General features: G+C 37.0%; 1 protein-coding gene across 2 annotated transcripts in view; it reads left to right on the top strand.

Moving 5' to 3' along the window:
- Positions 1-9,600: 9,600 nt before the first annotated feature.
- Positions 9,601-27,505, top strand: part of Myo3a (myosin IIIA) — a 224,397-nt gene continuing 206,492 nt past the window's right edge. For both annotated transcript variants that reach the window (XM_015495223.2, XM_048812677.1), the window contains exon 1: positions 9,601-9,686. The gene's annotated coding sequence lies outside the window, so the exon portion shown is untranslated. The remainder of the gene's footprint in view (positions 9,687-27,505) is intronic.

Raw genomic sequence — 27,505 nt, 5'->3', positions numbered from 1 at the left:
GCCCTAAAAAATATTTCATGGTCATTAAGTGACACTTGTACAAGCTCTCTATACCCTTCCCATGATGTTGAAGAAAGTTTCCTTTGGAGTGGGATATACAAAAATTATTTTTTCTGTTGATTTTTCTTTTCCTCTTTCTTTCCTTATCTTCTTCTTCCTACACTTTTAGCCCCCAAAGTGCAGTATTTATGAAAGTCTCTGAGCAGCAACGAGCTTAACTAGCAAACAAGAAAAACTATGTATTTGTTTCCTAAGAATGGTTGCTTTTATGTGTTCTATGATTCACCTACAACTGGCCAGATGATTCTTCATGAGAACCAATAAATAAGATTTGAAATCTGAGGCTATTTTGGGTGTTTCCAGCCTGCCTTTTGTGTTTGATGAGTTCAGTCATACAAATGTGATGCAGGTGGCCCAGACTACCCCCAGGTAGAGGTACTCCAATCTGCTCTGGTAGAACATGAGTCCAAGACACCCTCCAGTGACAGAGAACCAGCCCTTGGTTAGCATTGAACAGGAATTGGGCAATTGATACATTGGTTATTTATTTATTTTGGTACATTTGATCATCTCCCCCAGGAAGACAGTATTCATTTACTCAATTCAGAACATCAGCCAATGAAAGAATATGGTTATCATAAAATAGTTGTTTCTCAGAAACCATAGACATATCTTTATTTTGCTTTCTATGGAATACTTAGTACTGGACAATTAAAGCAAGAAATAGTCAAAATTTTTTATTACATATCATTGGCAAAGTTCACTAATAAGAAACTTTTTGGGCCTATCATGATGGCTCACACCTGTAATCCCAGTGGCTCAGGAGGCTGAAGCAGAAAGATCGCTAGTTCAAACCCATCCTCAGCAAAAGCGAGGTGCTATGCAACTCAGTGAGCTCCTGTCTCTAAATAAAATACAAAATAGGGCTGGGGATGTGGCTCAGTTGTCTAGTGCCCCTTACCAATTCCTAGTACCAAAAAAGAAAAAAAGAAAAGAAACTTTGGTAATATGTTTTTCTAAAAAGAATGTTTTTTTTAAATATGTAAAGATTATACAAAATACTAATTACTATCTAATTTAAAAGATTATAACTCAAATTGCTAATTATTATCTTTGTGTCTTGGTGGAAGAAGTGACTACAGTTCTTCTTCACCCACCTTCTTATGAAGACTATGAAGTCTGCCCACCAATTAACTGTTTAAAGTAATGCAAAGTGGTCAATGCTGAGTTTTTTTTGCATTTTTAAGCAGGCACTACCACAGAAAACACAAACTCCTATTGACAGGGATGTTTAGTGTTCTTTATAATGTATCTCAAGCATCTTTTGAAGTGCAAGCTATAAATTAAATGTGATTTTAAGGAAAAAGACTTCTAAATGAAGTATGAAATGGCTTTCCAATACTGCCAGGAGGGGCTGTACAACTAACCAAGGGAAATCAGAATTACACTGCTAACCCTGGTTCAGTGTGGCAATCCCCTCCTTGGTACTTGAGTTCTTAGCTCTTGTTATGCCACCAGCTGAACTTGTCATACACCAGCTTACTCTGTTGCTTTCTTTGGATACAAGACTTTATTTATTTATTTATTTATTTATTTATTTATTTATTTATTTATTTATTTATTTTTGTGTGTGTGTGTGTGTTTGCTAAAAATCCTTGCTAGTCATGGGTAGAAGCCTTGTGGGCTATTGTGAGCGGTCACATGGTAGAAATCCTAGGAGCACTTCCAGTTTGTGCTGGTATGACTAAGGTTTTGATTAATGGTGAGAAGGCTAAAGATAAGGATGAGGAGGCACATCTGTCAGGCAAAAATCCCGGCAAGAACTGGCCACTAACTCTTGGCTTTGGAGAGCTGAGTGATGTGGGAGCCTGTGGGTTCCATGGCACAGGCTGCTGTCATGGGGACAGCAACTACACTTATCCTGGGAACTTCCCAATTTAATTGTGTTTTTTAAAAAAATATTTTTTAAATATTTATTTATTTATTTATTAGGTGTAGATGGACACAACACGATGCCTTTATTTTTATGTGGTGCTGAGGATGGAACCCATGTCCCGCCCGTGCTAGGCAAGTGCTCTACCCAGCCCCTTAATTGTGTTTTTGAATGGTACTGCTGTGGGAAAGTTCCTATCAGTCTTGGATTTGGCTGCCCCTGTTTTCAGGACCACATCATTACAGTATTAATATTTTCAGAAAAGGGAATAATAACTAAAAATAACTGTTACCATTTATGGAGTCAACAAAGTTCTAGGACTTTATATATGATCTTGTTCAGTATCCATAACATCCCTGAATTTGAGTATTCCCAGCTCTATGAAGAGATTAAGAATATCTACCTTGCTGAACAAATAGAGAAAAATTAAGGTTAAGAGAAATTAAAAGAACTGTACAAAATTCATGTAGTTAGTAACAAAGAATCTCAATTATGATAAAGGTCATTCTATTTCCATGAGGCTACTGGTTTTCTTGATTGAAATAACTGGTATATTGGATACAAGGGAAAGAGTTTTGTAATAAGAGCCCTGAAAACCCTTTGTGAGAGAATGATGATAATTATATTAATATGACATATCAGTAATAATTATAACCAATATATACTAATTATATGCCATGTGATGTCCTGAGCCCTTATAATGATAATTTTAATAAGAATGATAATTTTACTTAATCCTCAAAAAACTCTATATTATAGACAATATTCTTGTTATTCACCATTTTCTGGAGGAATAAATTGAGGCACAGAGTCTTAAAAATGTATACTCATTGTAACATACCTAGTAAATAGTAGAAATGAAAGGTCAACTAATAACAAATTAACTATACATCGTTAACCCAATTTTTCTTTTTACTGCAAATTTAAATTAAGAGCTGAATTTTGTGATGGTTACTTTTTATGTGTTAACTTCACTGGGCTAAGGGATGCCCAGATAGCTGGTGTAACTATTTCTAGGTGTATCTTTGAGGGTGTACAGAGATTCAGATTGAAGTTAGTAGAAACAAAAGAACTTCCCCCATCAATATAATCATGCATCATCCAATCCACTGAGGAAACAAACAGAACAAAAAAATGAAGGAAAGGTAAATTCCATCTTTCTGTTTAAGCTGAAACATGCATTTTCTCTTGCCTCCAGACTGCAGATCTCCTGCTTCAGGACTCGGACTGGAACTTATACCACTGGCATCTCTTATTCTCAGGCCTGTGTGTTTGGACTGAAACTATACCACAAGTTTTCCTTGGCTCCAGCTCCAAGCAACAGATTGGAATTTAGCAGCCTCTGTAATTTCATGCACCGATCCCTCAACATATACCCTTTTCTATATATATCTACACATCCTAATGGTTCTGTGTGTCTGAACAACCCTCAACAAGTTTCATAGGGGAAAGATAAGCCCAACTAAATTAAGTAAACTCTATTGAAATGTAAATGACATAGAAAGAACTAGATAAGGATAACACAGTGCACAATGTAGCACAAAGAGTAGTTTAGAAGTACCCTCCTAAATTTGTAGCTCTTTCAGGATATTTTTATTCTATCCTACTCTGTCTCATGTTCTCTTCCCAAGTGTACTTTGGCCAGAAAATTCCTCATCTTCTGGCATCTGGTCATTCCAAGTTAGTGAATGCTTTGTTAATTCCAAAACATAAAAATGTCATGCATGAGGTTTAAAAAGTTGCTGGTATCTGAATAGAAAAAAATAGAAAACGTACAAGGAACTTCACAGTGTGTTGCCAGGCCATGCTTTTCCAAAATCGTTCCTCCTTCCAATCTTACTTCAACTCTACCATGCTGTGTCTCTACTCAGGAGCAGCCATGTCAACACTACTGGATTTGCCATTAAAACTTCTAAGTGGTGATGTTCTACATGATAGTGGTCAATTAAGAATATTCATAGGGCTGGCACTGGATCAGAGTAGAGCCCTGTGGTTGATTGATGCTCTTTGCTCCTTCCCAGTCAACTCTAGGAAGAAAGGACTTCCACAATAGGGCTAATTCCCAAATGACGTCTGGAATTCTTCTGCCTTGGTGGGAAGTCATTCTCAGTCATCCACAAGAAGTTACACTACATTTGACTTCTCTCCTCTCCCAATATTGTGTCTGTGTCTATTGAATGAAAATTGATTAAAATAAACACCAAAGAGAAATTTTGATTTATAGAACGCAGAAAGTAAACAGAAGGAATCACTGTATAGAAGTAAAGCTTAGAGCAAATGTCACAAACACCCCTAGGGAATTACAGAGGGATGTACTGAGGAGGGGACATCTAGGTGAACAGGTTGGATTCTGATTGTTAACTGTGTTGTACAAATTCAGTGTCATGGCCAGTCAGCTTCCAGCACTTAGCTCCTTGCTCCTATGTTTCTTCCATTTATTACAACACTCACATTTTAGGTTCCTAAACTCTTGGAACATTTTTGGTCAGAAAGTAAACTCTTTCACACCAGTCATACCTTCGAGGGCAGGAGTGAAGAAAGGAAGGAATCCCTAGTGACCAGGACAATTCTGGGAAGATTCATCCATGGGAGGTTATATCTTCATGTGCTGAGGGCCATTGCTAAGTAAGAATGACCCACGCATGGCATGACCCAGGTCATTTGCAGTGACATTGCATGTAAGGTGACCTTGCTCAAGGACCAGGGCGGATCCGGGTTTAGGGCGGATCAGGTTTAGGGCATTCCTGGGTTAGGACAATCCGGGTTTAGGGCGGTTCCAGGTTTAAGGTCTACCCTGCTGGGAATAGGGCGTATCCTGCTGCCTCAGGTGCGCCTGCTCCTTGAGTTCCCGTTGAGTTCTCGCGGGATTCAGAGAGTATTTCGGATTTTGCCCAGAACGTGAATTGGGCGGAGAACATGAATTTCCCCAGAACGTGTGTAGAGTGCTGGTGTGAGTTCGGGAATAAAGAACTGCTGTTTGAATCTACAAGACTGTGAGTGGCTCGTGATTTTGTGCCCAGCCAGACTGCGGCATCCATGGTGTCAAAGGAATCAGTGTTTGATGTCCTCCAGTCCCTAGTTGAAGCCCGAGACTGATCCCCATAGGGCCTAACTATTACCTTCTTAGCCAGTCTTTTCCTTCCTATCCCATCCCAAACTGTAGACTTCCTTTCTCTCTTTAGCCTCCCTCCTCCTATTGATTTCCATGTTCATCACCATCTGAAATGCAAAATGTTTTACTTAATTGTTTAATTATTTCATCTTCACAATTAGATCCCAATCTCCATAAGGGCAGGGATTTGGGGCCATTTCTTGGGTTGTTGTTATCCACTACACTCAGAACAACTCCTGGCACACAGGATGCTCCTGACCCATATGAAATAAGAAATGAGTTATTTTCTTAGTTCATTTTCTATATACTGATATTTTACCAATAGGATTCCACACCATCAGCATACAGATATCTAACAGTCTGGACCTTGTTTTCTAAGGAAACTGAGCTGAGATCCATGGATATAAGCTTAACAAGAAAGACTAGAACAATTTGCAATCATCTGTAGAGTGCCATGAGTAACTTCCTGAGTTCCCAGCAGCCCCAAACTTACCCTAAAATGAAACAAGTGGTGAGTGGAATATCCTGGCAAGAACATGGGCACAAAGAAAAAGGGGGACAGTGTTCTACCCCTGGCTTTGCTACAGACTTGATATATGACCCCAAGCAAGCGAATTAACTCCAAATGTCCCACTCCAAGGAACATGAAGTGGAATAAATGATGTTTAAATAACTTTTGCTCCTATCACACTTTCCATCCTCCAACCCAATGTGTCCCACTAAGGAACATGTACAGTTTTAAATGTCGACTGTGATATAATAGAGAGAGGGCTAAAAAACAAAACAAAAATGAGAAAACCTCACAATACATTTCAAATTTTAAAACAGCCATGTTAGCTATAAATCTTCTGAGGGAAAGATGTCAAATCCCTTCCTTTACTTTCTAAAGAGGTTTCACATACTACTGCTTGTTTTCAATTCTTGTCTCTTCTCTCTGTTCCTAAAACATGTATATTTGAAACTTATCTTTATTGATTAGCTTGATTAAATTTTCTTAGAAAGCACATATGTTAGAATAAAATTTTTTATGTTAGAGTTTTATTTCCAAACAAGACTCCGAACCAAACATTATTTTGATAGTGATTATCTGAAGTGTTATTTTCCAATTATGAGACTTAGTGTAAATATCTGATGTGAACTGAAATTTTGATTCAGGTAAGAAATAAGTAATTGATAAAAACTGTCATTCAACAAATGAAACATATTTTTCATTTGTACTTACTTTATTACTTCCTTAAACACAAAGAACAGGAGGCTCATAGAAGCCTATATTGCAAGTGCTACATGAAACTTTCTGTAAAGTGTATGCAAAACTACAGAGCAAACTTATATAGTTCCTCTTTCCTACACAGTATAAAGGCAAAGGATGATAGAAGTTCAAAATTCATAGGGAAACATCAAGTGGATAACACCAATGAGGTTTTAGATGTAGACTATTTTACAAATAACTGTGTAAGTCAACTATTGACTCCTTCTGCCTAATTAGGTATAATTAATAAATAGCTCTGGTGTATTTAAACCATGATGTAAATATTTACAGATTTCTAGAGCAGGGAAACTGAAAATAAGGAAGCAACAGACCAAAATTCCCAAAAACAATGATCAAGAAACACCTGGGTTCTAAGAAGTTAAGAATCCAGACAGTAGATTAGATAATTTAGAAAGGATTAGTGGTTGGTCTCAACTATTTGAGTATCATTTATATTGATAAATTTCCACCTTGGAGTACTAGCTTATATCAAGAAAGCAAATCTGTATTTTACTTTAATACATGGCAAAGAGAGGTTTCAAATTTAATGCAGGGAACAGTTCTAGCACTAAAATACTCAGTTCACATCAGATACTTCCACTTAGAGAGCTTATATTTTTCCAACAGTCTTGCATTGTTCTTAATTTCCCCTACATTTTCATTTTTTATGTTTCCTTATGTTTCCTACATTTTTCATTTTTTATCTTTCTTGGTTATTTCACTGTGAATCAAATCATTTTTTTTCTAATTGTATTTTGAATATTGGCTGCCTATGTTAAAACTGCTGCTTTATTGTGTGTATGGATACTACTGTGTATATGGCTGTTTTCTTGTTAATTCTTAAGGTTTCTTAGATATATCTCAAACAGAAATATTTTAAAATATATTTGTTGTGATTTTTTTAAAGAAATAACAAAATTTTGAAACTATTTATATGTTGGGTCATCAAGTCAATATACTCCACATTAAAAATCCACTGTTCAGAGTCTCAATCCTAAGTTATTTTACAAGAAAGGCTGTGAATGTGCCGAATGATCTTTTGACATCTATGCAAATAATTACATTTGTATAATACACACACACATACACACGAACACATACAGTAAAGCAGTGGCTTTAATTAGGCAAACAATATTCAAAATACAATAGAAAAAATAATCCCATTCTCAGTCGTAACAAAGAACACGAAATAACCAGGAATGAAAAACAAAAAAGAAAAGATAAAAATGTAGGAGAAATGTGAGAAATATAAGATAATGCAGGATTACTGACAAATATTATATGTATATAAAATTTACATACAGAATTTATATATTGATAAATTCTATATTGATAAATTAAGATATATATATATTTATTTATTTATTTTTTCCCCTTTAAGACAGATGCAGACTCCAACTAGATGGCCTCTTTTTGGTCTCTTTTATAATTCTCCTTTTGGTATAATCCACAAGGCCATTTAGGTTATTAACAGAATCAAAGAACATTTTGATCCTGATCTTCACCTTTTAAAGGGAACGAGGCACAATCCAAAACGAGGCACAATCCCCTGAGGCTTCTCAAGGAATCTGGCCAGCTTGACTTCATCCCCGCAGCCCCCTCCACCGGGGATCCCAATGTGTCCAGAGACTATAAACCCACTGGACTTCATTAGGCCAGAGAGGGCTGGTGATCAACAGGCTCCCCGCCCCCGCACAGCCAACAGGGCCCAGGTTCCCGCCTTCCTTCAGGGGAGCCCCAACTTCCTTAGCGGGCTACCTAAGTGAACGGGTGCCTGGGGCGATCTCATGTGCCACTTGCCCTCTTAGGAATGAAACCGGTGCTCTTGATCAGGGTCGGGCCTGACTGCCAGGAGATTGCATCCTCCTGGTCCGAGTTCCCAAGTATTGGGGAAAGTTCCTTGGGGGTTGGACACCTTGCAGCGCAGGGAAGAGACTCTGCTCCAGGCACTTTGCCTGTCCAAGGGGGTTCCTGGATTCCGGGGGCGCTCAAGGGTCGACATCAGGCTCCCTTCGCTCCCAATGCGAAGTCTGGAGGGTCCTGGAAGGCCCTTGGTGCCCAGCCCAGGGCCCTGCGAGTAGCCGGCAGGGTTGGTTCGGCCCGGGCTCGCGGCTGTTAACCCCAGGCGGTGGCGTCCGCGGCCGGAGTAAGAATAGACCCTCGAACCGGATAAGGGCAGTGTGCCAAAGACCTACCCAGCGTGGTTGGCGTGGGTGACTCCGATCTGCTCTTCCCGCCCACCTCTGGCCCGCCCCCGGCCAGCAGCCCTGTCCGATCCCTGGCGTGGCAACCGCCCCTCGGGTCACCCCGCCTCCCCGCCTCTGAAGAGCGCTTTCCGCCTGCGCGCAGGGAGGGGACGTAAGAGCGCCCGGCTTCTTGGCCAGGTAGGGGTAGGGGCTGCGCCGAGGACCCGCGGGGGGTGGCGTCTGGAACGCGGTGCTGGACCTCTGGCTCTGGGGGCGTGTGGGGCGCACCCAGGGCTCGGAGAGCGCGACGCGGCTTGGCTGTACACCTGGGTAGACACCGAGGACGCTTTTAGGATACAGAAGGATATGAGAGCTGACTTTAAGGAAAGAATATGAAGGAGCAATTGAGCAGGACTGGAGGGGCGAAGTGGAGAGCCAGTGCGCCCAGGTCTGGTCCCCGCGGTGAGGACCTGTGGCACGCGTGGCGCCGACGCTGCCGCCTACAGTTCACCCCGAGTCCTCAAACCTGTATTGAGGGGTGATTTCTGTAGGAGCTGGAGCCCCTGTCTCACCAAAGCATCTGTAAAGGAGTTTTCCTTTTAAGAATAGAGAAAGCAGAGAAGTGCGATCCTTGTAAAGCCACAGAAATCTTGCCTGAAAAGGATTCCTTCTCAGCTTGCTCACCAGCTGCCCAGTTCTTTTCTCCAGTACTTTGTATTTGCTTCTTGCTAAAATTCCCCTTTGAGGATTTTTAAAAAGCAGCTGTTATTAGGATGGAAATGGGCCTGTAAACCTTGAAATAGCTGTTGTGCTGACACTAACTTTAAAAGGGGGGAGGGCGTGTGTGAAAATCCAAAATATCTTTCTAGGTTTTCTTAGGGCTTCTGTAGTTTGGTGAATTAACTGATCGTCCAGGCATCCAAATGCTCAAGAAGTTTTGTAGTTCATACCGGTCCAAGTAGCTTTAGAGTTACTTTAGGTGATTAAGAGCTTTGTGTTCCTCGTTATGTAAAAGTGCTAAACCCTAGAAATGAGTTACAGTCTTGCTGTTCCTGCTTAAAATGTTTAAGTTCAGATCCTGAATATTTATCTTTATAATGCCATGATATTTGTTGTTGTGTTACAGGCCCAGGACCACAGCTGCAGCGTTAGATGTGTATTGTGTGTCTTGATATCTGAACATTATATTTTCAAGCTTTGCTAAAGGTAGGCTACTTTGCTAAAAGTAGGCAACTTTGCTAAAGTTGCCAAGTTTCTGGATTTGGCAGAGCCTAAGTGCTAAGTTTTGACAGGTGAATGGGGTTGTATGTTATTCATGCTTATTTTGATTTATTACATTATAAAAAATAGTTATTTTAAAATGGGAAGATTTAGTAATGTATAAGCTTTCAAAGATAACGTTCTTTATGAATATATTGATGTGATGCCTAGCATGTGAAAAATTACTCTGATCTGTCTTGGTCCCTTTTTATTATTATTCTGGGTACAAAAATGCAAAGTAAAAGATTCATTCCAGTGATCTTTAATATGACCTTAATACATGTGTCTATTGGAAGAGATTTTGGTCACATCACATAATGCAATCATGTCATCCTACACTTATTTTTTCAACTGTCTTTACAGCCTAATATTTTTTTGTTTACATTCTTTGAAAAATAACTTTTACCTATTAAATCTAAAAGATTTGAAGATCCATAGTTGCTACTAAGTTTAATCAAACAAATATTTGAAAGCTCAAATATACTTTTATAGTCTTTTATGTAACATATAAAAGTTTGATGTGAAATGTTTTCTTTTTAATTAAATTCTGCATTGTTTTTCCCAACTTTTTTTTACAATGATCCCTTAATTAGTTTTTATGAATTGATAATTTGAAAGATGATTCTAGAAAACTCCCTTTCCTTGATAATAGAAAATAGTTTCCCATTAGGTTTTCAAACTAAGTCACATAAGACCGGTTATGAATTTGGGGGGTAGATAGGGAATGAGGAACCTCAGAATGGGAAACATTACTCTTTTAAACTAAACAGAAATCATCTATTACTGAACACCTAATATCTACTGTGGACTTTGACCTAGTTTGTTTCTTGACTCATTTACAGTATTAGGACCTTAAGTACTTTCTAATCCTCTGTCTTCTTTCTGAAATCAGGGGTTACAGTAATAACCTTTCTAAAATTTTTCTTGTAAATATTAACTGTCATAATGAATATAAAACTATATTCTCACTGGGTCCCTGAAATACAGTAAGCAGACAGAATGATGCTGGCTACTGTCATTATCCATTACTCCTATATCTGAGGGTAATTAGACATACATAAGTTTATGTTTTTTGGACATTGTTAAGGACACAAAGCCTCATGTGGAAGTCATACATTCCTAGTTTAAAAGCTGAATTTAACATTCAAACATTTTTACTTGGGTCAGCTAAGTACTTTAAAATAATTGGTGCACGTATCAACATTTCCAAATTAGTGAAATTTGCATAAATTCAAAGAGTTCAAGCTTTTTCTGAAAAAACTAGTATGGATTGCCACTTTGCTTGGGGCATGCACTCTCCAATTTGCCACAATTATTTCATGAAGACCTGTTTCATTCATGTGTTTCACCTCTCTTGTCCCCTAAGACATTTGTGTTTGTAATTTTTTGATGTTGTTGTTTTTACTATGGAAATGTCCCTTACTAAATTAAACAATTAATTGTGTGGTCCAAACTATAAGCCAATTTTCATCCTTTAAAACAAGGAAGCAAGTAATCCTGTATTACAATTCACAAAGCATTTCCTCATAAAACTCAGGTGATACTTATATCAACTCTAAAAATTTGTTTGGACATGTGTTATTATCCCATTTTACAGCTGTAATGTTGACTCCTACTTTTATACTAGCACTTAAAATATTGATCTAACAACTTGAAAGATTTTTTTTTTTATTTTTGAATTCTCTATAGAGCCACTTTTTAAAGATGGAGGAACTTTCTATGAAATGATAACATTCTGAGACAGGAAGATCACAAGTTCATGTCCTGTAGCTCCAGGTCCAGCATCCAGGTTCAGCACATGGCATCATGATGTTCTCTCCAAATGGCTCCCATAGCTTTGCCCCTATGGCTTTGGTGTTTGCAGCCCACATGGCCACTTGGCTTGTCTCTGCTGGATTCTTGCAGCTTTCCTAGGTAGATGGTCCATGTTATAGGCATCTCTTAATCTTGGGGTTCTCTACTGCAGCTTTGGTTTCCTTCTCACATCTCCACACATTGCCCTATCTGGGGTGACCAGTAGGGACACTGACCCTTCTACAATTTTTTTGGCCTCTGAGGGAAGCCTCCGTGACCCTCCTGGTGCCAGCATCCTACATTCCTTGCAATCCCCAGCACAAGTGGTTGATACCAAGGTCTACCACCATTTTTGAGCAATAACCAAGCCACTGGGCACCACAGCTTCAAGAACCTCTGTGCCTAGGTGGCTGAGCACAGCATAACAACTTCCTAGTTCCTCCCTGTGTAAGCCAGGTGCCCCCATGGTCTCTTCTCAAAGAAATTTTTACTTTTACCCCTTAAGCATGAGAGGCTCTCAAGCCATCTTTCCAATTGTTTGTGGGTGAAGTAATTAGCAATTTTTTAGTGCCTGTCATCCCTATAACCACCATAATCCTTGAACAAGCAAACTTTCTTAGCCCCAGTTTTACTCCCAATTTTTATTTTGGTGCTAGGGATTGAACCCAGGGGCCTTGTGCATGGATGGAAGGCACTCTTACCAACTGAACTATATTCCCAGCCCTTTACTCCCAATTTTCTGGCCAAACTGCAAGTTTTTTAGGTCTTTCTGCTCTACTTTCTGCTCCTGATTATCACAATAAACTTGGATAGAAGCTGCCAGTAATAGCCATGCCACCACCTGAATGATGTCCTTTTTTAAATATAAGGTTTCAAATATATTACTTTAGCTGCATGCCCCTGAAACCTCTTGAGACCAGTTTTCACTATCCACAGTTTTATTGATATTCTAGTCTTCATAGCTCCCACAAAAATTGCCTATTAAATCTTACTTATAACAATCTAAAGCTTTTCCAGCTTATACCTCTATGCTTTTCAAAATTCCTCCCACAAATTCCAAAAAGCTCCAAAGGCTTCTGAACCACAAGGTCAGTTTAATTACAACAATGACCCCACTCCTGGTACCAATGTCTGTTTTAGCCATCTTTTTCATTGCTGGGTGATGAAAGACCTACAAGAACAATTTTAGAGGAGGAAAGTTTATTTGATGCTCATGGTTTCAGAGGTCTCAGTTGATAGACAGCTGCCTCCATTGCTTTGTGTCTGAGTTGAGGCAGAACATCAGGGCAGAAGGGTGAGGTAGAAGAAAACTGCTCAGGACATGACAATCAGAAAGTAGAGAGAGAGGAGGGCTGGGACAGAGAGAGAGGGAGGGAGGAAGTACAGAGGGAGCAACAGAGTATGCTTCACTCACCAGAGAAAATATATATACCCCAAATGCACATCCTCAGTAACTTATTTCCTCCAGCCATGCTTTACTTACCTACAGTTACCACCCAGTTAATTCGTTCAAATGCATCAATGCATTGATTAGGTTCAGGCTCTCAATCATCTCACCTCTAAACTTTCTTGTATTTTCTAACACATGAGCTTTTGGGGGACATCTCATATCTAAACCATAACACTTGGTTTTGAGTAAAGTTTCTGATGCTTTCTTACATGTTTCAGGATAGCAAGCAACTTGCATTTTCATTGAGAAATGGTGTTTTCTGCATGTATTTGGAAAAGTTAACAACTAGGTTGATTGATATTTGCATTAGATTAAGAAGGAAAATGTGCTTATGTTTATTTATGAAATAATTGTCCCTCAATTGGGTTTCTAGGCCCTTATATTGATATTTTTTGGCCATTATATAGAAAGTATTATGAGATACTTGGAAAAAGTGATTTTGAGGAGTTAAATTATATACTGTCCTTAGAGATAAATTAATTGGTGTTAGAGTATCAAAGCCCATTAATACTAAAATTTCAAGAAAAAATGCCTTTATTTTTCTATTTTTCTCTTCTATAGTATTTTAAGATATTTTCCATTTAATATGCTTTTAAGTTTTGTCAGTAAGATATAGAATTATCATTTTACTTTTTGCTCTAATTTGATGGTATTTTCCTCCTCAATATTATTCATCTTTACTGTCTCTTTAGATTATTTTTTTCTTGATCAATCTTTACTGGAAGTTGACTACTTTTTAAACATGTTCTTTGAAGAATTTTTGTATTTTATCAATCTTGAAATCTTATTCTTTGTCTATAATGTCTTTATTTAATTTCTGTTTTTCCTTTTTTTTTTAAATTTCCCTTGACTTTGTTTGGTGGCTATATAATGTTTATCCTTCCTTTCTAGTATAAATTTTGAGGCTGTATATTTTCCTCAGTGTATTGCTTTAGCTGCATGCCATAAATTTTGATTAGTAGTCTCTTGTTATTATTAAATTTAAAATCTATTTTTAAATATTCATTGTTTTCTTTCCTTGGTTTTTGAATTGTTTAGTAGTGCCTTTGTAGTATCTTATTATATAGTTTTTAAAAAATGTATCTTTTAGCTGTTGATTTATGATATAATTGCATTATAGTTATATGTACTCATAAAGAACATCTCTTTTTTAAATACAAGATTTCAAATATATTGCAGTATGTCCATTAAAGTATCTCTGTAATTTTGTAGTTTGAATTCATTTATTCTTTTTTTTAAATTTTTATTGTGCTTGTTCAAAACATTACATAGTTCTTGACATATCATATTTCACACATTTGATTCAAGTGGGTTATGAACTCCCATTTTTTTACCCTGTTCATTTATTCTTGAAAGAATTTTTGTCCATTTAATCAAAAATCATTGAGGAAGTATACTAAAAATCTTCCAATAAAACTCAATTTCTCCATTTTACTATTTCTTTCATTTTTTAATTTTATATATTTTGTAACTCTGTTTTGGACTTTTAATATTTTTTTGGTGGATTAAGTCTTTATTCGGTAGTAACCCTTTTTACTGCTAATAAATAGTTCTTCCTTAAAACATATATATATTGGATCAATATTGTCCAATATTGATCTAGACACTCTACTTTCTTTTGTTAGTATTTACATGGTACCATTATTTGACTTCTAATATTTCTCTGTAGGTTTTATGTGGATCTCTTGAAAGTCACCTATAACTACTCATTTCTGTTTTTTCATTGGTGAGTTGGTGTTAAGAGCTTCTCATTGTTATTGCTATTCTGACGTTTTTTTTTTGTGTGTGTGTGTGGGGATTTTCTTTTAATTATACTACTTGAGATTCCTAAATTTGAGTGTTTACACCTTCGACCTATTTGGGAAAACTTTCAGCTATTACTGATGGCCTTTTCTCCATTCTCTATTTTCTCTCCTCTCAAACTTTGATTAGTTGTGTGTTTGGAAAAGAGAGTTAATGCCAGGTAGTTTGACAGAGGGAGTTCAATAGAGGGACTTAGTTACAAATGTTTTGGTATGTCTAAAAGCCAAATAGGAGATAATGAGGCAATTTAAAATTTAGAAATAGCAAAAAAAAAAAAAAAAAAAAAAAAAAACTGTTGTCTTTCCTAGGACTATAGGGATACAATGAGATGATAGCTTTTCCAGAACTTAGAAGTGGAGTTCCATATCTAAAAACACCGTGTTTCTGTGCTATAGGAAGAGGTATGATGAAGAGACACAGCTATTGATGGAGACACTACCACAAAACTCAGAGAAAACTGAGGAGAAATATCTTGGTGTCTCCCTTTCTCCTATCATTTAGTTTCCTGTTTGGTTTTCTCATTTGCAGAATTTCTTAGCATAAAAGACCAGTAGGGCAATGAGTGTGGGGAATATAGTTTTGAGATGGCAGCCTTGAAGATTCAGGGCATAATCATAACTCCTTCTTCAAGCAAGCTGGCCATTTCATTCTCTCCATATCTTTTAACTTGGCTCTAATGTTTTTTATTGTTTTGTCCTCTTGTATTGCATTCTGAATAATTGGTTTTTTGTTTTGTTAAAATCAATATTGAATAAAAAATATACTTTTAATCATTTTTGTGTGCAGTTCACTGACAAGTTCACTGAATCCATTAAAAAAAAATTCCATTTTCCTTCCCCACACGATTTTACTTTCTATCTTTGAATTTGACTATTCTGGACACCTCATTCCTCTTTTGTAACTGGCTTATTTCACTTAGCATGTTTTCTAGGCTCATCCATGTTGTAATATGTATCAAAATTTCCTTCCTTTTTAAGGTTGAAGAATATTCCACTGTACACATATAACACATTTTGTTTATCTCTTGGACACATGTTTACTTCATTGCTATAAACATGGAGGTACAAGTACTGTTTGAGCCCATGTTTTTAACTCTTTGAGGTAATTTGGAGAAATAGGATTGTTGGGTCATATAATAATTCTCTTCAATTGTTTAATGAACTGCCACACCATTTTCCACATATAACCCAGCTATCCCACTCAGTATTTATGCAAAAGAATTAAAATCATCAAACTGTATTGATACAGCCACATCAATATTTATAGCATCACAACTCATGATAGCCAGGTTATGGAAACAGCCCAGGTGCCCATCGGCAGAACAATGGATAAATAAAATGTAGAAGATAACACACAATGCAGTTTTACTCAGCCATTAAGAAGAATGAAATTATGGCATTTGCTAGGAAATGGATGGAACTGAAGAGCATAGTTCTGAATGATATAATCCAGACTCAGTAATTCAAGGGTTGAATGTTTTCTCTCATATGCAGAAGCTAGACCAAAATAAGGAAAAAAGAGCAAGGGGAATCCCATAAAAAAGAAGAGATATTAGTGGAGTACAGGGAAGGAGCAGAGAAAGGGGCTGGAGTGGAGGGAGGAGGGATGGGGAAAGGGAGAAATGGTGGAATGAAATTGACCAAACTATGCTTGTGCATATGTGAATACACCACAGTGAATTTCACCTTTATGTATATCTATAAGCCATTAACTAAAAAAACCTATTAATAAATAGAAAGGAGACCAGTAAAGTGAAGGATAAGGATGGGGGAGGGAGGACAAGAGGGCAAGGGGAAGTGTGAGAGGGCAAGGGGAAGTATGGGGGATGGAACTGGAGAAAAATTACATTTCATTCACATATGATTGTATCAAAATGAATCCCAATATTATGTATAGGTATAATGTACTAATAAAAAATGTTGAGGTTTTGATAGCAATTGCACTGAGTTTGTAGATCATGTTGGATAATATTTTGTTTCCAAAACTGATCAATCTACAGTCCCCACAGGAAAACCTCAGTAATAATGCTCAAGGACCTTACTAACAGCATAATTCCATGTATACATTCTCTCTTTGTCTCTCCTTCCACCCACTGATTGAGTTCCCTTCCTCCTCTAGACTTCATGTTGGACTTCTATAGGCATCTTTAACCTCTCTGGGACCTCTGAGCAACACATTTTTTCTGTGCTTTTTGGGTTTCATGTTCTCATTGTATCTCCTTGATACACATCCAAACCTAACTCCCTAATTTAATCTTACCAGTATTAAAACCTTCAATTTATGAACATGAAGTATTTTTCCATTTATTTGTGTGCTCTTTAATTTTAATAATATCTTCTAGTTCTCAGAGTATAAGTCTCTCACCTAGTTAATTGACTTAGTTTATATCCAAGTATTTTATTCTCTTTGTTGTTATTGTACATAGAATTGTTTTCTTAATTTTTTAGTGTTGTTTTTTTGATTGCTCATTGTTAATGTATAAAAACGTAACTGATTTTTGCATGCTGATTTTGTATCTTGCAACTTTGATGAATTCATTAATTCATTCTAACAGATTGTTCCCCACATTTTAATTCTGGGGATGAAATGTGTGTGTGTGTGTGTGTGTGTGTGTGTGTGTGCGCACGCTATAAAATCAAGTTATATGTGAACAGTAGTAATTTACTTCTTTCCAGTTGAAAACCCTTTTGTTTCTTTTTCTTGCCTAATTCCTCTGTCCAGAGTTCCTAGTACTATGTTAGACTGAAGTGGTGATAGTGGGCATTTGTTATCTTCCTCCTAATGTTAGGGGAGATATTTTCAGTATTTCTATTGAGTAGAATATAAGGTATGGGTTTTTCATATATGCCTTTATTATGTTGAGGTAGTTTTTACCTGTGTCTAGTCTGTTGAGTGTTTTTTTTTTTTTTTTAAATCTGGAGACAGCATTGAAATTTGTCAAATGCTTTTTCTGCATCAATTTTAAAAATATTAATTATGCATAATAGTGGGGTTCATTTTGACATATTCATACATGCATATAATATAATTTACTTCATTTCACTCCTAGTATTTCCCTTTCCTTCCTCTCCTCCTTCCATCAACCCCTTCTTCTATTAGGTGTATTCTGTTTCTAAAATGCCTGTCTTTTTTGTCATTCTATGATCATTGTTTTATACTATAGAAAGACATTGTTTTGAGTATTTGTATGATTGAATACTGTTGATTAAAAATCACATTTTAGACATACTTCTGGTAACTTTTAGTGTCCAGCTCCGTATCTTTCTGATCACTTCAGAACTAATTACTAATAAACTAATATAACTAATAAACTAATAAAAATAATTATCTGTCCCATAAAATTAAAAGCATATAATTTATTTTTAAATGCTTTTATTTTATTTATTAATTTATTTTTATATGCTGCTGAGGATCGAATCCAATGCCTCACACGTGTAAGGCAAGTGCTCTGCGCTTGAGCTACAGCTCCAGCCCAAGAATTGATTACTTCTTCACCTGCTTGACCATAGTACCTTATGCATATTTCTATGATCATGTTTCATAATATGTTTTAGCTACATGTTTATTAGGCTGTCTACAAGTTGCCTATCTTTGTATCCCCACAACTTATTGAAATATTGACATGGCTCCCACAGCCTCACAGCCAGGCCTAGTGATCCTTCCCAAGAAGCAGCAGTGGGGCTGTAGAATGGCCAAGTGGCAGCCCTGGAGGGTTCCAGTTCTGGTGGCAAGCACGTGAAGCCTGCCATGCAGGTGTGGCAGGCCTGAGTAACCTCAGGTCCATGCCACGGTGAGCTGGGGCAAGGCGATCTGTCACCCTGCCGCAGCCAGGCCTGCATACAGTAGGGATGCCCACTGCAGAATTGCACTCACGCAGTGCTGCAGCTCCAGACACCAGACCTAGCATGAGCAATTCAGTGATTTCAACCTCCACTTCCTGAACTGGGGAGCAAACCTGAATGGGATTCAGGGCTAACCAATAGCCAAAACATAATTAGCATAATTTTGGACCAATAGCATCAGTACTTTTCCAAACCCTAGTTAGCATAAGCTTGGATCAATACTAGTGACCCAAGTGCTGTGTAAATCCCTAGGCTACCACATTCAGATGGAAAGAAACCAGCGATGGCGTCTCCTCTTGTAAGAGTTCTGTTCCTGTTATTATTCAGTAAATCCTACTCTTATACATACTCATCCTGGTTTGTGGATTTCATTTTTAAAATGCATGAGAAAAGAACCCTAAAAGAAGAAGAAATTGATGGTGAGCTGCTGGGGTCTGCTGCAACACTGGGGGGTATGGCCCACCACTAAGAGCAGCAACAGTGTCTGCAGAGGCCTGTAACTTGTGCAGACCCTACGTGCCAGCAGAAGCTTCGAATCAAGTTTCCATCACAAAACTCCGGTTTCAATACTTTGTGAACATTTGATGTTCTATCATTTTCTTGTTGAATTTTTATGCCTGTATATTAAAAAAACAAGAGTTAATTCCTAATAATTAATGTCTCCAAAATGAAAGTTGTGTCCAGTAACACTACTTCTTGAAAGGCAGTATTCCACCTAATGAATGTTTCTCCTGGTTGAAAACTTGTATTTCAGAAATTTAACAAGATGATTGGTCTCTTGGTCTAACATTATATTTTATGGATGGCATAAATGCTTATTTGCATGACTCAAGCAGATAGATGTAAGAAGTAGTTATTTTGTCACTGATTATGAAATCATTAAAGAGGATGATTATTCCTGATTACCTCTTTGCATTTTGGATCAAAAGCACAAATTTCATAAAGATTAAGTGTTCTAAGAACCATTCAGAAGTGTCTCTTTATGTAGTGATATAATTTTTAGCAGGCATTCAAAGCCATTTACTAGATGATGTGCCCTTAAGTATAATTAATCATAATATGATCCTTATTTTATTTTGGATTTCCATATTCTTTTCAGTTGCTCCTAATCCTTATTTTTCTCTCTTACTTTAAAAAATGCTTTTTGAAGAATGATATTTATTAATTTATTCAACAGCTATAAATTTAGTGTCTACTCAGTACTGGGAACAGAGTTAGGCATTTTCAGACTTGAAAGTTAGCAAGATACATAAGTTCTCTTCCATTAGAATTAATTGCTAAATAAACATTTGCTTATTTAACTCACATTTACTGGTTGTCTACCATGTGCTAGCCATTATTGTGGAAATTATGGATACATCAGTAAAAATAACAAAGTTCATGTCCCCATGTAGGTTACATTCTAATGGAAGAATACGAAAGTAAGTGGAGAAGTCTAACTGTGAAGGTTGGTCAGAAAAGGACTTCCTAAGAAAGTCATATTTGAGCTGAAAATTGAGGGATGAATGGAATCGAAGAAAAAGACTAGTTGAGGCCAAACCATTATTAAGGACAGGAATGAACTCAGTATATTTCATGGACATTGGTTTGTGCTTTTTTAGGTGAGAAGACTTAGGAATTTATTACTGCTTCCATTCTTTTTCAATTAATAATGAAGTGAGGGCATCCCCTGTGAAGTTTTGTGGGAGGAGGTAGACCATAAAGAGGGAACAATTTGAGAAGAGAAAATTTGAGGACAGATATTGTGAAGTAATGACTTCAGTGAAAAGGGAATATACAACCAGGGCAGTGAAGTAAGATCGCTAGGCAGTGTTGAGGGTGTCCATGTAGTCAACAGGGTTGTGTGAGTTGTTTTCATCTACAGGCCCAGGCGTGAAGAAGATACAGGGTTTGCCCTGAAGTGTTTTCTATAATGTTTTTTATTAGTGAACTATAGTGCTACATAATAATGGGGTTCATTTTGACATAATCATACATACATGGAATTTAATTGACTCCATTTCAGACTCTTTTCATTCTTTCCTCCCTCCCTCCTTTTCCCTTCCTCTACTATTCTGGTCTTCCTTCTATTTATTTATTGTTTTTGTAATTGATGCTTTAAAGGTATATAGAAGGGTGAAATTCAGTGTGACACACACACACACACACACACACACACCCCATAACAACCTAATTTGATCAATTTCCATTACTCTTTGCTCCCCCTCTAAATCCTTCTACTGATCTTCCTCTATTTTCATATGATACTCCCCATTTTATTATTATTATTAATTTTTGCTGTATTTTGCTCTAGGTTATACAAATGAGAAAAAAAGTGACCCTTGACTGTCTGAGTCTGACTTATTTCACTTAGCATGAAGTTATTTAGTTCTACCATATATCTGCAAATTCTATTCATTTTTTTTTTATGGCTGAATAAACCTCCATTGTGTTCGTACACCACATTTTCTTTATCAGTTCATCTGTTGACAGGCATCTGGACCATTTTCATAATTTGGCTATTGTGAATCACATAGCTATAAACATTGATGTGCCTGTGTTACTATAGTATGCTGATTTTAGTTATTTTGGGTAAATACCAAGAAGTTGGATACTGGGATGGTGGTTCTATTCTTAGTCTTTTAAGGAATCTCCATACCGCTTTTCAAACCGGTTATACTAAATTGCAGTCTCACCAACAATGTATGAATGTATCTTTTTTTCCATATTCTCAGCAGCATTTATTATTATTTGTAGTGATGACTGCCATGCTAACTGGAGTAAGATGAAATCTCAGTGTAGTTTTGATTTGCATGTTCCTGATTGCTATGGATGTTGAACATTTTTAAAAAATCTATCTGTTGGCCTTTTGTATTTCTTCCTTTGATAAATGTCTGTTTAGTTCTTTTGCCTATATATCGATTAGTTTTTTTTGTATTAAGTTTTTTAAGTTCTTTCCATATTCTGGATGAGTCCTCTGTCAGAAGAGTAGCTGGCAAAGAGTGTCTCCCATTACAAAGGTTCTCTGTTCCTTTGCTGTGCCATCCCATTTATTGATTCTTATTTTTTTGTTTCTTGAGATTTAGGAGTTCTGTTAAGGATATCAGTGCCCATGCCCATATGTTGGAGTGTTGAGCTTGTGTTTTCTTCTAGCAGGTGCAAAGTTCTGGTCTAATTCCTAGGTTCTTGACCCACTTTGAGTAGATTTTTGTGAAGGGTAAAATATAGGGATCTGGTTTTATTCTTCTACAAATGGGCATCCAGTTTTCCTAGCACCATTTATTAGAAAAGCTATCTTTTCTCCAACATGTTTTTGGTACCTTCGTTGAGTATCAGATGACATCTCTGTGTGGGTTTGTCTCTTTGTCTTCTATTCGATTCCATTGGTTTTCATGTTTATTTTGATGCCAATACCATGGTGTTTCTTTTACTATAGCTCTGCAGTATAATTTTGAGATTAGGTATTGTGATACCTCCAGCATTGCTTTTTCCTCAGAATTGCTTTGGCTGTTCTGGATCTTTTGTCCTTCCATGTGAATTTTAAGACTGTTTTTTTCTAATTCTTTGAAGTATGTCATTGGTATTTTGATGGGGGTTGCATTTAATCTGCATGCTTTTGGTAGTATGGCTAGTTTAACAATATTAATTCTGCTTATCCAAGAACATGGGAGGTTTTCCCATTACCTAAGTTCATCTCCTATTTTTTTGTCAATGTTGTATAATTTCTATTGTAGAGATATTTCACCTCCTTGGTTAGATTAATTCCCAAGGTTGTTTTGTTTTGGGGGGGGTGTTATGGTGTTATGGTGAATGAGATGGTTTTCCTGATTTCTTTCTCTGATGAATCACTGTTAGTATATAGGAAAACTATTAATTTATGAGTGCTGATTTTGTATCCTGCTACTTTTCTGAATTAATTTATCAACTCTAGAAGTCTTCTGGTGGAGTTTTTTTTGGGGGGAGGGTCTTTTAGATATAGGATTATGTCATCAGCAAGCAGAGATAGTTTGACTTCTTCTTTTCCTGTTTGTATCCCTTTAAATTTTCTTCTCTTGTCTAATTGCTCTGACTAGAGTTTGAAGAACTATACTGAATTCGAATGGTGAGAGTGGACATCCTTGTGGACATCCTTGTCTTGTTCCTGAAAAATATTTTCCATTTTTCCCCATTCAGGATTCTGTTGGCCCTGGATTTGTCATTTATAGCCTTTATAACATTGAGGCAAGTTCCTTTTACCCTTAGTTTCTCCAATATTTTTAACATGAATGGGTGCTAGATTTTGTCGAAGGCTTTTTCTGCATCTCTTGAGATAATCATGTGATTCTTGTCCTTAATTCTATTTAAGTGGTGAATTGCACTGACAGATTTGCATATGTTGAACCAGCCTTGCAAGTGGGATGATACCCACTTGATCACACTGTACTTTCTTCTTATTGTGTTTTTGAATGGCATTTTCAATATTTTATTAAGCATTTTTGCATCTGTGTTCATCTGGGATGTTGGTCTTAATTGTATTTTTATTTAATGTGCCTTTGGTTTTGATATCAGGGTGATATTAGTTTCATAGGATGAATTTGGGAGTGTTCTCTTTCTTTTTGCTTCATGGAATAATTTGAGACAACAGTGTTACCTCTTCTTTAAAGGTCTGGTGGAACTCAGTTGAGAATCTGTCTGATCTTGGGTTTTTCTTTGTTGAAAATTGCTGTTTCAGTTTTATTACTTAATGGTTTATTTAAGTCTGTGGTCCAATTGGGGTATTTTTCTAGAAATGTGTCAGTGTCTTCTAGATTTTTCCAGTTTATTGGAGTATATTTTTTCAAAATTGTAATGATTTTCAGGATTTCAGAATTGTCTGTTGATTTGGTTAGTTTGGCTAACCGTTTATCAATCTTGTTTATCTTTTCAAAGAATAAACTCTTTATTGTCTGGTTCCTTTGTATTGTTTTTTTAATTCTCAGTTTCATGAATTTCATCTTGGATCTTAATTTTTTCCTGTCTTCCTCTGATTTTGTAATTAATTTTTCCTTTCTAAGCCTTAAGGTATAAAATTAGATTATTATCTTGGATTTTTTTAAATATGAGCACTAAATACTATAAATTTTCCTATTAGAACTGCTTTTATACTGTCTCACATATTTTGATATATCTCTGTTTTCATTTGTTCCTCAGAATTTTTTAATCCCCCTTTATTTCTTCTATGATGTATGTCTCATTCAAAAATGTATTATTTAATCTCCAGGTGTTAAAGTGGTTTCTGGTTTTTATTTTGTTTTTGGTTTTTAATTTCATTCTATTATAATCTGATACAATGAAAGCAATACATTCCATTTTTTTTTTGTCTGCTAAGAATAGCTTTGTGTCCTAAAATATGGTCTATTTTAGAAAAGGTCTCATGTGCTATTGAGAAGAAAGTGAGTTAGGTCAATTGGATTAATAGTATTTTTTTTTTCCTGAAAAGTCTTAGTTATGTTTGGATGTCCTATTGATTGGTGAGCAAAGCATGTTGAAATCACCCAGAATTATTGCATGTAGGTGTATTTGAATCTTTATATTGAGTAGAGTTTGTATTATGTACAGAGCTGAACCAAAATTTGAAGCATAAATATTTGTAATTTTCATATCTTGTTGTTGGATGATTCCCTTAACCAGTATGCAATAACTTTTTTATCTCTTCCAGTTAATTTTGACTTAAAATCTACTTTGTCAGATATAAAAGTAACTTCCCATGCTTAATTTCATTCTTCATTTGCATGGTATATCTTTTTCCATCCTTTCATCTTCAGCCTATGGGTGTCTTTACCTCTAAGGTGAGTCTCTTGTAAACAATATGACTGGGCCTTGGTTTTTAATCCATTTTGCCAACCTATGTCATTGGATTGGAAAGTTTAGATCCTTTGCATTCATTGTTTTTATAGGGAGGTTTTTGTTTTCTGTCATTTGATTTATTTCTAATGCTAAATTCAGACTTGATTCTCCTTTAATTAACTATTTTTTTCTAGTGAGACTCATCCATACGCTGGTTCTGATATTTATTTTTAATTTCCTCTACATGAAATATTTTGTTGAGTTTATTTTGTAATATTGGCTTAGTCGTTATGAATTCTTTTAGCTTCTGATTATCATAGAAAGTTTTTAAAATTTTATCTTCAATTCTGAAGGATAGTTTTGCTGGATAAAGCAATCTTGATTGGTGCCTGTTATCTTTCGGAGTTTGGTAATGTTACTCCAGGCCCTCCTGGCTTTTAGGATATGGATGGAGAAATCAGTAGAAATTCTAATTGGCTTACATCTAAATGTGACTTGCTATTTTTTTTTTTGTAGCTTTTAAAATTCTATCTTTATTCTGTATATTGTTCTATTGTGCATTTTTTTAAAAAAATTATATTTCTTGGATTTTTTTAATCTTGCCTATTTGAGGTTCTAAAAGTCTTTTGTATTTGAATTTCCATCTCATTCCTAGTGTTTGGAAAATTTTCTGATATTATTTCATTGAAAAGTTTGTTCAGTCCTTTAATTTGTATTTTGGTACTTTTCTCTACTTCAGTGATTCTTAGATTTGGTTTCTTAATATTATCCCAGATTTCTTGAATAATCTGGTCATTGACCCTTATCATCTTTTCTTTATTGTTGACTTCATTTTCAAGATTATGCAGTTTGTCTCTGAGACCTAAGAATCTGTATCTTCTTTGTCATCTAATCTATTGGTGATGCTTTCAACTGAATTTTTAATTTGATTTATTGAGTCTTTTATTTCCAGGATTTCTGTTTTATTATTTTTTTTAGAATTTCTTTCCCTGTCCCAGGATGCAGTCTTGTGTGCCCTCCTGTAGAAAACACTTGTTTGTTTGTTTGACTGAATTAATCACTTTATTTCCCACAAACTGAAAACTTTGTGTTTCTAGCACTTTCAAATCTGATGTGGGTTCCCCAGTGTATATTTCAGAGCATGTGGGGTGTGATGGTCTGAGGCAGAGGTATTACAACCTCTTTGATGTGGTTCTGGGTGGCCCTATGAGAGAGTATAAGGTTGGTGATTACTTCAGAGTGCACACTTTGCAGGTCAATGGCTTGTGTCTGGGAACACTGGCTGGTGTCTGTAGAGTGCTCCTCTGTAAGTAATTTGTGGAGTTTATTGCTGTTGTGTATGCACAAAGTTGTCCATTGACTGCTTGGGGTTGTCCTCAACCTTGGGGTTGTGGGTCCATGTGTCTGAATGAGAATTGACACTCTGGGACTCGAAGCTCTGTACCCTCCTACAGGATACTGGGGCACAGGAGCTACTTACCGGGCTGCTATGGTTTCCTTACCAGCTGGTGCTTGTTTGTCAGCCCAGAGGTCTAAGTCTGTATGCTTAGGGGTGTTGGATCTGCTAGCTGTTTATATTAGGTGTGGGGGTGTAGGGTGCAGGGCTTAGGGTTGTCATTATCTGCTGTGGGATGCTGAATACCTTCTGCCTTCCCCAGGAGCTTTTATATATAGCAGCGTAGAGCTTGGTGGCTGCCTGCAACTATGGGGCCTGTAAATGTAGGCTCTCTATGGGTGGCCTGTGGCAGACGCCTCCACCCAGGCTGATGTAGATCACCTGGGTACTGTTTCATGACTGGAATCCAGTGTCAGTTGGCCCACCTTTCTCTGAGCTCCTATGACTGATGGCTGGCAATTGTGAATCGATGGGTGCCAGCTCTCCTCTGCTGGAGCTTCTTTGTAGCACTTGGTGGCTGTCTGCAGCTGTGGGACCTGTAGGTTATGGCTCTCTGTAGGTGGTCTGTGGCACAGAAGCCCCCTTCCTGTCTGCTGCAGATCACCAGGGGTTTACTTGTCCCAGTGACATGGGTAGGGTCTTCATCTTTGATGCTGGGGAGGTTGTTGGGAGCACTGGATTGGGGTTAGTACTCCCAGGAGTGATTAGATCTTGGGAAGTTCCTCCCCATTTCCCTTGTCCCAGGTGAGGGGGAGGTTCCGCAATCTTCAGCTAGTCTTAATCCCTCAACAGGCTCCTTCTAGACAGTTTATGAAGACCACCCATTTCAGAGGTATTCCCTCTGGTTTTATCTGTTACTATGTAGAGGTGGGGAGAAACTGTATTAATCTAATTTCTTCTAGGGATGCTGGCTAACCGTGGCCTCTACAAAATGGCTGCCTGCCCGGCGCAGCTTCCAGCCTACAATTTGGGCTAAACTCATGATCTTCACTGTCTTTGTTGCTTCTTTCCTGTTTTAACTTGGTCCACCTTTCTTCTACTGCTAAGGAAGTAAGCTCATGGGCTTTTTCCTCTCCCTCTTTCTTTCTTTGTTACCTTTCTCCCTGACCCCACCCTGGTCAGCATTCAGAGTCAAGGCCTTCTGTCTTATTCTCTGCTTTGGTAACCAAATTCCAGATCCCTCACCAAGTCTCAGGCAGCCCAGTGTTTAGTGTTCTCTGTCACCCACCTCTCTGGGCAGCTGTTGGTTCTCTGCTTTTTTCCTCTTGGCTGTGGAGGAGTAGAGAGTTGTGGCCTAGATCTGTTCTGCCATCTTTGTGCCAGCATTGTTTTTTTTTTCCCCCCCTATGAGATGGTCGTAGAGAAAGAAAGGAGTGTTGAGGGCAATTCTACTAATAGAAGCCATAGGGTCTATTCTGGGAAAGGAGAAAATGAGGAGGGAGTAAAGACTGAAGAGGGTTGGTGACCCTAAAGAAAATGGTGAATGGATGGACAAGTGAAGAGCATTATAGATTATTAGTACATATCTAGGAGTAGATATATTTCAGTGTATATGAAATTAATACAAAGACAACCGTGATCAAATTTCTAACATTGAAAGATTATGTGTGTTTTTGTGTAGGTAATTGAGAAAATGTGAGGGCTACCAAAAATACTAAGAGAACTTTCCTTTTTTTTTTTTTTTTTTTTTTTACCC

This window comes from Marmota marmota, unplaced genomic scaffold (assembly GCF_001458135.2).
Source record: "Marmota marmota marmota unplaced genomic scaffold, marMar, whole genome shotgun sequence".
NCBI classification, from domain to species: Eukaryota; Metazoa; Chordata; class Mammalia; order Rodentia; family Sciuridae; genus Marmota; species Marmota marmota.
This window is presented reverse-complemented; position numbering and strand designations above follow the sequence as displayed.